This window comes from Neophocaena asiaeorientalis, unplaced genomic scaffold (assembly GCF_003031525.2).
Source record: "Neophocaena asiaeorientalis asiaeorientalis breed wild unplaced genomic scaffold, Neophocaena_asiaeorientalis_V1.1 scaffold133, whole genome shotgun sequence".
Classification (NCBI taxonomy): Eukaryota; Metazoa; Chordata; class Mammalia; order Artiodactyla; family Phocoenidae; genus Neophocaena; species Neophocaena asiaeorientalis.
In genome coordinates, this window is record NW_020174429.1 from 1,335,341 (window position 1) to 1,348,613 (window position 13,273).

The window sequence follows — 13,273 nt, forward strand, 5'->3', positions numbered from 1 at the left end:
TAAACTCTTGAAAGATTTATACAGAGCGCTGAGGAGCGGCCGCCCACCTTCCCCGGGACCCGAACTGCAGGAAATCATCTGAAATGAAAGGAGAGAGTGTTCCTCTGGACCAAAGACGGACTCAAGCAACAAACATCTTGACCATCAGGGGCTCGGACTCTGCCATTCAGCGTGGCAGACACACGTTGAGCCTGTGCTGTGTGCCGGTCGGGGCCCCACCTTTACTCACAATCTGGAATATGGTGCAGGCCAACACAGCCGTCACAGAGTCCCCAGGCAATGGGGACTTTCAGGAGAAGAGCAGGCAGCTGGACACTTTAAGGACCTCTTTGTCTGAAAGCAGGCAGCCAGCACCAGGGGCCTCCCGAGTCCTCCTTGGTGGAGCGTGTGATTCTGGCATTTGAGGAACGGCTACAGAATATTATCCAGTCGACCCTAACCTTCCAGCTGATGACAGATAGTCACGGCCTTGCTGAGCCCCAAACCTTTATATTTGACCTTGATAGTTAACACTTTTGGACAGCAGGTTAACCTTCCCAGTAGTGAGGCTTGCATTCCCTGGTGGCAGAGGGGGAGGTGACCAGAATCAGATGTGGCCAAGGGCACAGCCAGCGTCTATCTGTGTCATGCCTCTGATCTATGCCCCTCTGCTGCAAGGGAGAAAAGGTGCTGTTTCCCCTTTTAACAGATGGAATAGCTGAGGCCAGGGACACTAGCCAACGTCATTCAGCTAAGTAGCAGAGCTGAACTCGCCCCTGCTGACTGCAGCTCTCAGCCTTTTCAACTCCACAGCCTCAGGTGGACCTTTGACCTAGAAAAAGCCAAGAGCAGGGAGCTGGTGGGTGCATAATTAAGAGGGTGGCTGCAGTGTCACATGAAGGGAGGTGGCCCGCTCCATCCCCCTGGTGTCTCTGAGGCTCTCCCGGAAGGCCTGCAGGGGTCTGTGGCCTGGTGTCTGATAGCTGCAAACTCTCGCCAGCTCGGCAGGTGGCTGAACCTGGGGGTCTGTACTACCCCACAGCCTGCAGCAGGAATTTCTAAACTGGGCTCTAGAGCCCTAGTCTTGATGGAAGTCTAGATTATATCCTAGTTCCTGGTGGCCTCTGAGGTCTTGAGTGTGCCCTTACTGCTTTTATTCTCTGATGTCTGAGGCATATGCCGTGGAATTAGATGCCGGATGTGAATGCCACCTTTCCTACTCATTAACTCCATGATTTTGGCAAATTACTCTATACCTCGAAAACTTGATTTCCTCTTCTGTAAAATGGGTTCATTAATTGGGAGGCTTAACCAAGCTCATCCTTGTAAGGCACCGGGAAATGGCCTTAGCGCCAGCTAAGATCACAGGGGGATCCGAGGTGCTCAGAAAACACTGTAAGGTGACGGTGGAGTGCAGATGTCTGCGGTGGCAGGGTGCAGGGGTGGGGCTATTGTCCCAAATCCCCACGAGTGCCAGGTTTGCTTGAGCCCAGGGAACTTTCCTTGCATCACCTCCAGGGGCAGGGCACCCAGGGTCAATTGTTCCTTCTCAGGGATCAACTTTTAAAGCTTTGCTCCCACTGTCGGGGCTGGCAGGGAAGGAGGGCCCCTCTAGGGCAGCCATCTGCAGACTCTGCTCCCACATTCTGGGCGCTGCTTCGAGGGCCTCTGTTTCTAAAATTGAGTTGTGGCGTCTTTTCCTCATTTTGCAAAAAGAAAAAAAAAGGTTAAGCTTGTGAACAGTTCAAAAGTTTTCTCCTTTAAAATGGTCTCAAAACATGGACAACTGGTAACCACTTGTTTATTTCGCGAAACTAATCGAGGATGTTTGCTGATTTCAGACAAAATTATGCATTTCATGATATGAATGTACTAAATGAGTATTTCATGCATTCCTGAAAGAGCAACATGCCTCCGGTTGCTCTGTCCCCACCCAAGCCAGAGACCTGCCGACTGGAAGGGGGTCCGCTGAGATTCGTCTTCTGCCCTGAGCCCCTTACCCTCAGGGTGCAGGGCAGAGGGGCAAACTCTGGAGGGCAGCGTCCGGCCATGCCGCTGACCCACTGCCTGTGTCGACCTTGAGTGAGGTCTCACCTCTGGGGGGATGCAGCGATTTTCTCTACTCCCTCCACTCCTTTTCCATTTGAAGAGATGGACATCTGAGGCCGTGAATGAAGGTCATGGTCTGTGTTGCCTGGGAAGCAGAGTCTGGGATGGAGATTATTGGGCAGGACACTTACTAAGGAGCGCCCTTGGGGTCACGTGGAGGGAGGGGGCAGGACTGGGCAGAGGGAGGGGGTGAGCTGCAGCGCGGTCTGCGTGGGGAGTTCTGATTCTACGGGAAGTTCTGAAGTTGGGGTGGCTCTTTAGAGTTGTCCCAAGATGGAGAGAAGGGGCAGGTCTTTGTATCCCTATGTCTGCTCTCGTCATCAGATGGGGAGTGCCTTGACCTTGAGCCGGCAGCTCTCCGCCCGAGACAACTTCTGTAGGGCTGACCGCTGGGGGCTGTCTGCCACAGCACATCCAGCAGCCAAGGGCGAGTGTGTCATTTCTGAGCAGGGCCCTGGGTGGCACATCACGGCGAACACCACAGTGAAGCACTCTTTAACCCTCCAACTAGGATTGATGGGGCAGTGCTCTGTGCTACATTCCATGCTGCAGAGAAGTGCCAGGCGTGGTCCCTGGTCTCAAGGGCCTGAGGTAGAGCTTGCACGGCTGGCCTCAGAAGCCACCAGAATGTGGTGCATGACTGTGTAGAATCCATGTGTTCCTGCGAGGAGGTTCTAAGAGAGGAACCAGCGACAGTGGTTACAGAATGCTTCCTAAGGAGATGGGCATTGAGTTAGCCATGAGTCACGAGGGGGATTTGGAAGGGAGATGGGAGTACATTAGGGTGAGACTGTGAAAGCCTCAGTGAAACAGATGTGGGAACCAGGGATTCCCACCGCCCCGGATGTCGCTCCCACAAAACTCCCTAGAAACAGAGCCGGATGGGTGGAGCTCACTGCTGCCACTACCCGCAACTGAACTAAAGAGAAGGCAAAAGCCGGAGCTCCTGGCTCCTGACGGGGCCCAGCCCAGACGTTAGAAGTCCCAGTAGACCCCGCAGGCTCCAGAGCTGGCCTCCTAACAGTGAGAGTGGGGCAGCTAATGGAAGCATTAGGGGTCCATCGCACAATGCCCGTGCGGCTGGGGAGACAGGATAGCCATTCTCCAAATTAATTTGTTTCATTAAGTGAAGTCTCAGAATGGTTAATTTACTCCATGTGCAAAGCAGATTTGAAAAGAAGGAAAGAATGGCACAGTCATCGCCAGCTAGTATCAGATGGCTCTGCTGGGCGAGAGGCAGGAGAGCAAGCTGTCCCCACATCTGAGTGCCACCCCCTCCCTGGGTCCCCAGATGGTGCAGTCGGGCCACAGCCTGGACGCTGCAGGGTGAGCAGAGCCCCCAGCAGCTCTCGCTGCCTCTGTCCTATGATCGACCATGACAGTGGCTTGCTGTCCTCTAACCGTAGAACCAATTTACAGTCTCATTTCTCCATCTCCTCCTCTGCCACCATGTGCCCAAACCCTCCCTGGGTGCCAGGCTCTTTCCCTGGGGACAGCGTTAGAGTCAGCCATCAGATTTGATTTTGCAAGCTTTCTGTGACAACATCTAGGTCACTGATAAAAATGAACAGGGCATCTGGAATTAATGGTGATGGGTATGCAATTTTGGGAAGATACTAAAAAACCCTGGATTTTTTGATTTAAAAGGGTAGATTTTGTGGTAAGTGAATTATATCTCAAATTTTTTTAAGTTTTTTTTTTAATGGATAAGGCAGGTCCCAGGATGGAGTGATGGGGCAAGCCTCTGTAAACACTCCTTAATCTTGGTGTTTGCAGGGTTCCCCAAGTGTATCAGGAGAGTAACCCTTTCGAGGACGTAGATTTGGTCTGGCCCTGACTTGGTCTGTGTGACTGTGTGCTAGCTATCAGTGGTTACATCTTTTCTTCCAGATCATTGGCTTGGCAGTCTCCTTAGGAGAGATGATATCTATATTCTTCTGATTTAAAAAAATTGGAACTGTATACACATAGCTGCAGTCTCTAGCACTTTGTTCCTCAGAAGTGGTCAGGGGCTATTTATGACCTCACGTGCAAAGCTGTCTTTTTCTGGACCATATTGTTCCATCCCTTGGGCAAGATGAGCACTCAGAGTGCCTGTCTCTCTCCCAGGATTTCCTCCGAGGCCCTCGGCAACGTACTGAGGATGCTGTAGCGGGGTCTACCTTTCCCGGTCCAACACATGTTCTCTGACAGAATGCAGACCTTTCTCTCAGCGGCCCTCTTAATTTTACATCCTCCTCCCCATCTGCAGACTCATGCTTGCCTCTTCCTTCTCACTCTAAACACAAAAACTTAATTTTAGCCTTGTCATGAATGCCTGTTGAGCGCACTCCTCGACACACTCTTGACAGCCCCACCCCAGCCTTTGATGGCCATCACTGGCTACAGGAGACCCCTCATTCCCTTCTAGAATTCGCCTTACCCGCCTCCTCCTCACGCTGAGCTCATGGGCAGGGACCCTGGAGGATGCCAGCGCCACGTTAAAATCCTGCCTCGAAGTCACAGCTGCTTTCTGGAACTTGCCATTCCCTTTAGCACCTCACACCACTCCTGCAGTCACGGACTCCTTCAGCGACGAACATGACTAAGCCCTAGACCTTGCCCACCAGGAACTGATCAGAAATTCATCTAGTTCAGAGCGCAGATCCATCCGTCCATCCGCTCATTCACAGGAGTCGTTAAGGTAGCCCCTTGGGAAGTACGGTCAGTCCTCGTTACTCGTGGATTCTATATTTGCAAATTTGCCTCTCATTAAAGTGATTTGTTTTGTGTGATTTAGTCGATACAGTGCTTTCACAGTCATTCATGGACACTCCCAGAGCGGCGAAAACACTCGAGTCACCTGACGCACATGTTCCCAGCTGAGGTTGAACCAGGAGACCTCTGTCTTCTTGCTCCACCTCTCATATCGTAAAGCAGTGTCTTTCCGTGATCTATTTAGTGCCGTGTTTTTTGCGTTGATGTGCTTTTCATGGGTGAATTTGCAGTTTAAAATGGCCCCTAAGCGTAGCACTGAAGTGCTGTCTATGTTCCAAAGTACAGGGAGGCTGTGAAGTGCCTTATGGAGAAAATACGTGTGTTAGATGAGCTTCATTCTGGCCAGATTGATAGTGCTGTTGGCGGTGGGCTCAATGTTAATGAATCAACAATATATGTTAAATAAGGTGTCCGTAAACCAAAACACACATAAAGTGGGGTTATCTTTGATCAACTGGAGAAAATGTGACCGGAGGCTCGCAGGAACCTAACCCCGTCTTTCTTCTGGGAGCAGTGGTTCAGTACGCAGTGTGGTTATACAGTTCTATAGAGCGTGACTACTGTGAATAATGAAATTGGGCTGTGCTTGCCCTTTGAAACAGGGGGAGAGGTGCTGAAGATAAAGGACTATGTTGTGAGTGATGGGGTTTTAGGCTGAGTAGTTTATCTTGTCCGAGTGGCGGTAGCAGAGATGGGGGGATAGAAGGAGGGAGCGGGAGACACTTCCTCCACGGTTGTCGCCTGGCTTGGGTCGCACTGAGGGGACCGCTGCTTCATTTGCCCTATACTGGAATGACACCGTCCCCAAGCCCTCCAGACGGCTCAGCCCTGAAGTGACCATTATTGTCATCCTGTCATCAGGAGCCCAGGGAACAGTGAGACAGATTACACTCCCATTGCCTGCGGTTTGTCTTTATATCACAGCAAGGAAATTGCCCTCATTAAGTCCCTGCTAAAGATAGATAAGAAAATGGGACAGGCAAACCCCTACCTGGCAGGCAGCCCTGTCAGATTCTAAGCAAAATGAGTCAGATATGAATTATTTTTAGGCTCCTTCTCCTCCTCCCCCACACCCACCCCCAAGCTCTCTTGGAAGGAAGAGCAGCTCATTTCTTTTTTTTTTCTTTGCGGTACACGGGCCTCTCACTGTTGCGGCCTCTCCCGTTGCGGAGCACAGGCTCCGGACGCGCAGGCTCAGCGGCCATGGCTCACGGGCCCAGCCGCTCTGCGGCATGTGGGATCTTCCCGGACCGGGACACGAACCCGCGTCCCCTGCATCGGCAGGCGGACTCTCAATCACTGCGCTACCAGGGAAGCCCGCAGCTCATTTCTTGAAGCCAGATGTCCAGGTCTGTGTTTGATTGACACGAAGGGCCTTGGTATGCCTAGAGAAGACCCTGGCCTTTGTACGCTCCGTGAAGTCCAGATCATCCTTTGGACAATGCCCGCCTCACCCGGCGCTCGTGGGTGCCTAGAGCGCCCTGAAGGCTGGCTGACGACTCACCCTCTCCTGCCCCTCTTTCCTGACACGTGCTCCGTGCTCAGAACGTGCTCTCAGCATCACACTTCATGGGAAAGTAAACCAGTCCCTGGGGTCCCTCTCCCGGGGAAAGCCCACATCCGTGCATGGCCATCTTGTGCCTTTCGGCAGAGCTCCTGGTGCCGGGCCAGCCTGCCCTCCCAGTCTGTGCCCACTGCTGGGAAGCTGAGAGCTGCTCCTTCGTGCTTGCTCCATGCTCCTCTTTTCAGCTATTGGGGTTCATCCAGACCCCTTAAGCCCTAGACGGCAAAGGAGGGAGACCTGGGGGCAAGGGAGCTGACAGAAGAGGAAGCAAGTGTGCATGCCTAGTGGCTTGGAGAGCAGGAGGGGCGCTAACTAGGAAAGTGGCCGTAGAGAGCTAAATGCCATCTCCTCCGGGTCTGTGCCTGGGACAGGAAGTAGAATGGACGCCGGGAACCAGCCACCTGAGTTGGTTTAATTACGCTTCCTCAGATGTCTTGGTCTCTCTTTCTGAAATGCTGGACATTTAGGTTGGCTCACAAATGTTATTCCCAACCCTCTCTCCCCTGCTAGAGCATATGGGCACAAGCAACTCCGAGGGCCCCAAGTGACCGGGCCTCTGGTGCCAAGTCCACACAGCCTTTGCCAGGGGCAACCAGCATGGTGGGTACCAGGGCCTAGGCCAGCCTCACTTGGGTTCTGGACCAGTTCATCCCTCACCAGCCAGGGGATCTTGAGGTGATAAGGACCCTTGCTAAGCTCATTCTTCTTATTGTGTCCAACGACACTGACATGCCCCCTTCAGGGATGCCAGTAGGTGAGGAGTGATGGTAGGTACATGAGAGGGCCCAGCCCCAAGCCCAGCTCTAAGTACAGAAGCATGGGTCCCCTCCTTCCTGACGTTTGCTCCTGGGACCCCTCCATCTTGGGCCGTGTGCAGGGAAAGAAAGAAGATTGGGCCAGCAGTTATGGAGTCTGGGTTTCCATCCTTGTCTGGCCCAAGGCAATTCCCTTACACTTTTGGAGCTAATACTTTCAAATGTATTGGGGTGAGTGCGGGGTTAAAGTTGACAGAGAAACCTCCCCAGGAATATTCCATTCCTTAGCCGTGGGCTGGAAAGACAGACAGAGACACTCCAGAGGCCAGTTGGAGCTTTCAGTGCAAATAACTAGGTCCCCTGTACCTTCATCCCAGCCCATTCACCCTCTCCAGAAAGCTCCAGAAAGCTGGGCCATGTCTGCTGATCCTGTGTACATCTTTTGGGACCAATCTGGTCTCGGTCTGTACTGTGGGCTGGGTACCCAACCACGCCTGGCTGAGCCTCCGTACTCCCAGCATTCTGGTTACCCACATGGGACCACCTTACCCGTAGGGTGGGCTGTGCGTACTGTTGGTTCCAGGCCCTTTTTGCTAGGCCCATGGGCAAGCCTGGCTCACCCTGAGTCCTGCCCGTAAATGACTCAGTGATTTAGCAAGCACTTCTAGGATGCTTACCGTGTTCGGGACACACTGAGCCCTTTGCAAATATCAGCTTGTACAATCTTCCCAACAACCCTTGGAAGGAGGTGCTGTTTTTTATTTCCATTTTACAGATGAGGAAAGTAATTTGCACAGAGAAGGGGGGTAACTCCCCCAAAGTCGCAGAGCTGGGAAGTAGCTGAGCCAGACTACAAACTCAAGCAGCCTGGCTCAGAGCCTGGGCCCCTAACCCGTTCTCTGCTGGAAAACTCTCTGTCCACTCTTCGGCATGCTCGGCCTCCCTCTTCTGGGTCCCTCGCCAATCCCTACCTACACCCCCAAGTAAGCCCCTGATTAACTCTGTGCTGGGGGCGATAAAGGCAGCATGGGGGCCTCCATTTTCAAAAGGACTGAGGAAGGGACTAGTGCCTCATTCAAAGGAATGAACAAATGGTGAGATTTCAGACAAGACCCACCCTCTGCCCTCTGCACCCCTGCACCAGGTTAGTCACACCCGTAGATCCCTTCGCTGGTCCGGATGATTCATGCGTGGCCATATTTAGGAAATTCCTGTAATAGCTCAGAGATTTCCCAGGTTGTCGGGGCCCCACTTGGTGAGAGGCTGGAGGAAGGGTGCTGTGAGTTCCAGAACAGTGGGCAGCTCTCGGGAGGGCAGTCTGGAGTGGGAGAGCTTCCTCCAGCTGCCATCCCCCAAGTCCCAGGAGGACCGCCCAGGCCACAAGGGTGCCCTTCACTCCCCAAGGCTCGCCAGCAGGGACGGGAGCACAGCTTTTAAAAATACCAAGGAGCCTTCCTGCCTGGGTCAGCATTTACCCTGAGCTCCGAGTTATTTCTGAGTCTTCCCAGTAATTTAATTTTAGCCATTTATTCCAATGTGTGTGTTTTTGGGGAAAGGCAGGGTGGCCTCTATTATGGTTTGGAGTATTTTGAGGAGGCCCTGGTTTCCAGAAGGGATGCAGGGACTCAATTAGGCAAGACATCAGCGAACAGAACTAAAATAACTCAAGGAGACAGGCCTGCGGATCCCCGGAGGTGATGCCTCTGCTTAGCCCCCTGGAGGAAATTAAGACCAAGGGGTCCCCTGCGGGCCCAGTGGGCACCTCTGAGGTGGTAGCTTGTGTCACTGTCTCCAGCTCTCCCAGCACCTGCAGGCGTCTCAGGGCCTTTCAAAGTGCAGAATGGATGGAGCTGCTGGGTCTTGCCAAGTTGGCCTGGACAGACAGCCCGAGCTCTAGGAACAGACAAGCCCACATCAGTGGCAAGTTCTGGAGCTCCAGCTGGTAGGTAGACAGGCAAACTCACCAGCAATTTATCGGGGGCTTAAAACTTAATAGGCACTAGCCCTTTAACACTGCAAGGTTTTTGGAGGCATTATTCGGGAGGAATTACTAAACAGAGGTCAAATAGACCTTCGGAACCCCCTACCGGCACCAGCCATACCTGCCCACCCCCCACCCCCTGCCCTCCCCTCCCGCCAAGACAGTCCTGCCTCACCCCCCGACCTGCCCGCTGCCCCTGTCCCACCTCCTCCTAATTCACTGTCCTTGCTCACTGCACTTCCCGACCCCAGTCTGCTCTGGGTTCCCTGAACAGGCCAAGCTCACCTGTCTGCACCTGACTGGCCCCTCTCGTACTGCGCTCCCCTGTCACTATCCAAGCTCTTTTTCGTCCTCCCTTGATCCTCTTCCCTGACCTTGCCTGTGGTTGCTGGGATGCATCAGGCCCGGCATGGACTGGAAGAGCTCTCCCTGCCTGGCTCACCTGGAGCAGGTGCAGCAGCTGAGGGATTCGAGGATGGGGCAGGGGATGGGGCGGGAGCGTGCAGGACACTCACCGGTGCGTGGGAGGGCGAGCCGTCCGGGTGACGTGATCACCAGCCAGCGTTACCGCAGCTAACCCCTCCCCCGGGAATACGCTGCCCTTCAGTTGCCTTCAGACTCCTCTCTTCAGCTTAAGGGGAGGATTCTGTGGACAAAGGATCCAATTTCAGGCTTTCCGTTTGTGGGGACTGACACTGAACTTGGGAAAGATGTGTAGACCCAAAGATGAGAAAGGTTTTTAGGAAGAAAAATATACTCTATGGGGCTGTGTGCACGTTTGGCCCAGGGTCCCGAGTGGCCACAGCAGACTGGCTCGGTGTGTCAGAGAACAGACGGTCACCCTGAGCAGGAAACCTGGTGCCTCTGAACCGTGAGCCACAGCCGTGGCTTGGACAGGCTGGGCAGGGACCAGGGCGGGGCAGGCGGAGGACAGGTTTCTGACTTTGCCCTGACGATCAGAAGGTTGGCACACTGTCGGTCAGGAGTGGGGTTGGGAAGCTGATGGCTGGGACCCCTCTAGGCGGGGACCGCAAGGGCCAGCGCCCTCCCAAGGAGCCATCCAATTTCTGTCTTGGGCATCCTTTCCTGGCCAAAGCCCTAGGTCTATATTTTCACTGTGGTGCTCACTCTGCCCACAGCTGGGGGAAACCGTCTATGCCTCCTTATCTACCCCACCCCCACTACTCTCAAGCTGCGCTCCTCATGTACCCGCATTTACCACTCTTGCATCCCATCTTGTGAACTGGGGTGTCAGGAGTCAATCCGACCTTAATGGGTAACCCAGGGCAGATCACTTTGCATTTTCCCCAGAGCCTTCACTGATGAGCCAGAGTAAGAGAGTGACCTCGTGCTAAGAGCTTGGGGCACGGTGAAAAGCCAGGAGGTGTAAGGAGTAGGTAGGGAGGGTACGTGGGTTGTAATTTTTGAGGGTGGGATTTTTAGCTCCTAGAAGCCTAGAACTATCCCACTTTAAGCAAACATTCTTTTTGCCTCTGTGTTCATTTTCTGGAAGTCACATAGCATGAACTGTAGAGCCCAGGTTCCAGCCAAATGTATAGGTGGCCCCTTGGGTGTGCTGACTTGTCTAGACTTGGTTTGGGTCTCATGTGGAGCCTCCAAGGCACGAATTCATCTCTCTGAGGCATGTTTCTCATCTACAAAGTGGGACATCTGCCTTTTAATACTGTTTTGCTGTTGAAATGCAGTGATGCTCTGAACACAGGTAAAATATCAAGGGCTCCCAAACACGAAGACTTACTGCCTGTCTGTGTGTGGGGAATACACACATCTGTGTTTATAGCTGTGTGTGTGTGTGTGGAGACTATTTTAGGGACTCTGCCAGTTATCGCTTCCAGTGATAGTGCGCCGGAAATGGAGCTTGGCCTGCACGCTTGTATTGGTTATCTATTGCTGTGTAACAAATTACTCCAAAACTTAGACCTTCAAACAGCAAATACTTTTTACCTCAGAGTTTCCAAGGGTCAGGAACCCAGGAGCAGCTTAACTGGGTGCTTCTGGCTCACAGTCTGTCTTGAGGTTGCGGGTCAAGCCTGTTGGCAGGGATTGTAATCATCTGAAGACCTGATTCAGATGGGACTGGAAGATCCACTTCCAAGCTTACTGACGTGGTTGTTGGCAGGCCTTAGTTCCTCACTGGCTGTTGGCCGGAGGCTTCATTTCCTTGCAATGTGGGCCTCTCTGTAGGGTGCTTATGATAGAATGAGTGGAGAGAGAGAGAAAGAGGCTGTCATGTCTTTTGTAACCTAATCTCAGAAGTGACATACCATTCCTTCTGCTCTTCTATTGGTCCCGTAGACTAACCCTTGTATGGTGTCAGAAGGGACTACACAGGGTGTGAATGCCACCGGGTGGGGACCATTGGGGGCCATCTTTATCTGATTCTAGTTTCTTCCTGTGGCATTGCTTTTTTTTTTCCCTCCCATTGTAAATGATCTAGTAAAACGCAACAATAGGTTTGAATGGATTGAGGTTTTTGCTGTTTTCCCTTTTCTGGCTCAACTTCGTATCTTTCCAAAAATGCCTTCCTTATCCTGTCCTCCCCTCTACACTCATATCCTGCCTCCCCGTGGCTCCTCTCTACAGTGGAGCATGAATGAGAACCTCTCTCCCTGGGGAAGGTTTTAGACCAGAAGATGCTCTTTTCTGAGCTTTGGGACCCCTGTCCTCCAGGGGTCCAGTAGGTAGTTCCAGGCAAAGGGAACTTTCCAAGATACACACAGTCACACACACTCTCTCTCTCTTTCTGTCTCTTAGTCACACGTCCTTATTTTCCCTTAAACTCTATAATCTCAATGATTATAAAAGATTGGGCTTTAATTGGAAGCATATTGAAATACTTGAATCTCTCAGACACTGACAGGGAAGGCTTCCTTGGGTAGGATAGGAGAGAAAAGAACACCGATATTAGCAATACAAATAAAGGTGTCTTACACCGCCTTTCTCATAGCATCCCTGCAGCAGGCCCGGGGAGCAGATAGGACAAATGTCCCCATTGTAAGAGTAATGTAGGTGAGACTCGGGCCACGTGATTTGCTCAAGACCTTGCAAAACTGAAGCTGGTCCCAGACCTCAGACTATTCAGACTCTTTGCCATGGGATTGTGGAACATCAGCCCTAAGTAGGGGGACATGCGCTTCTTTTCCACCCATTCCAGAGTAAATGGTGATCTGGGGTTGTCTGCCTGTCTGGGTGTGGGTTGTCCGGCCTGGGAGAGCAGCCCAGGTGTTGTAGGGGTTCAGGATAGTGGACAGAGGAGCGACGTCCCTCGGAGCTGAAAATGTCGTGGCAGGAGTGATGACCGGTAGTGAGGGAGTACACAGTGGTGATGGCAGAAGAGGACCAACCCTCTTTCATCTCTTCCTTCCAATCTGCCCACAGGCTCTTCCCCCTCCGCTGTAAAGGCATCACTAGAAACACTTTCAGGAGGCTCTGGCTCCAGATGGAGTCATTGGAATGGAGTAATAAGATGCCCCTTTTGTGGGCAGTTGTGTTGGTCAACACGGGACCCATCGTGGCTATTTAAGTTGAAGTGAAGTAAAGCTAGAATTCAGTTCTTCAGTTGCACTGGTCACGTTTCAAGTGCTCGATAGCACCGTGTAGCTTCGACGACAATGAGGGTTAGCTACAACATGATGGTTACCACACTGGACAGGGCAGACAGAGAACATCTCTATCCTCACAGAAAGTTCTGGAATGTAGCCCTACCCTACAGAAACTCCCAGGCCCCAGAGAGCCAGGCATGGGGCAGGGTGGGGGGAGGAGGGGGGAAGCAGACTGGAGGGGAAGAGTCTGAGGGTCTGGGCAGGGGGAAGAAGGCCTGAGAGCAGAAGGAAGAAGCTGAGAAGGAGAAGTGTTCCTTGAGCAGCGTATCCGCCACCCCTCCGTCGGGCTCAGGAAGTGTTTGCGCCTCCTTCAGCTGGGTCTGGGAATGAGGGCCAGTGCCCGCCCTGCTGGGGACATCACTGAGAGGTGAGAGTGGAGCCCTCATTGTGGACGATCCAGGGCACACCCTTGGGCACAGGGAGTGACACCAGGAGAAAGGAGAGTGCAGGGTCCCCCCGCACACACCCTCCCCACCATTGGTTCCTTTATCAACAGTCCCCACCC

General features: G+C 52.8%; 1 protein-coding gene across 2 annotated transcripts in view; it reads left to right on the plus strand.

The window, feature by feature from the left end:
- CTIF (cap binding complex dependent translation initiation factor) overlaps positions 1–13,273 on the plus strand; it is a 304,284-nt gene that overhangs the window by 164,677 nt on the left and 126,334 nt on the right. The window lies entirely within an intron of this gene.